Source organism: Marmota marmota, unplaced genomic scaffold, assembly GCF_001458135.2.
Source record: "Marmota marmota marmota unplaced genomic scaffold, marMar, whole genome shotgun sequence".
Lineage (NCBI taxonomy): Eukaryota > Metazoa > Chordata > Mammalia > Rodentia > Sciuridae > Marmota > Marmota marmota.
The window spans coordinates 7,452,384-7,453,419 of NW_026000137.1; positions in this window are offsets into that span (position 1 = coordinate 7,452,384).

The following is a 1,036-nucleotide window of genomic DNA, read 5'->3' on the forward strand; positions in this document are numbered from 1 at the left end:
CCCTCCGAGCCTCCCCGACCGCCGCCTTCGGTAGCGGGGAGCGGGCAAAGGGATGCTCGCCCGGGGCGAGGGACGCCCGCGCCTGTCCGACTCCAAAAGCGAGAACCTGGAACAGGAGGAAGCGGCGCCTGGTGCACCTTCCGCGAGAACCGCGAGCGCTGTGCAGCCACCTGTGCCCTCCTTCCTAGCACCTCGAGGACGCCCCAGAAACCGGCCCGGAAGCCCGTTTAGGGGGTGAGCTGCTGTAGGGAGCCATGGAGTCGCGTTGGGTTAACCGAAGAAGAAAACTCTAGTGCGTTTTGGTGGGGAGCAGACAGCCTGGAAAGAGGGAAGCTGCAGAGCCCCGCGTGGTGAACATGGGCCCGTCCCCGTGCGACTGTGAAACCAACCAGGAAGCCAGTCTTCCCCAAACCGCAGCCACAGGTGGGTATGAGGAGCAGGTGGGTGTGAGGCTCCGGGCGCTGCCTGCAGAAGACCTGTTGGCGGTTCGGGACCGTCAGTCTAGGGAAAGCGCTAGCTGTTAGGACCCTGAGAGTGGAGATGCACTAGCGATGAGAAATAAAACAGGTAACGTTGTTGTCGTTTGAATTTTATTCAGAAACAATTTCAAACACAAAAGTTAGAACAATGAGAACAGTACAAAACACACTCTTGTACCTTTTACCTGGGTTCGCTCTTAACTTTTCATCTCTTTGAGGTCATCGTTTTCACTTGACTCCTCCTATCCCCTCAGTAAATCCACCGACACCTCTCCCTTATCTATCTGCCATCTTTCCATCTATCCATGACTTTCTGGTGGGGAACCATATGAGAAAACAAGACCTGGACCTCAGGCTTGTAGCTTAGGATCTGAAAGCTTGGATCCTGGTCCCACGGTAAACTTTTCTGGGCAGACCAATGAAGTTGGAGCATTTCTAAATGGCAGCCCTTGTTCTTCCACCTCGAGGGTCACTGCAGTGTCAGAATGGTTAGTGCTGGTGGCCTGCCGTGGGTGGGTGGGTGGGATGATGGCTTCCTCCTGGCCGGTGGGTATATC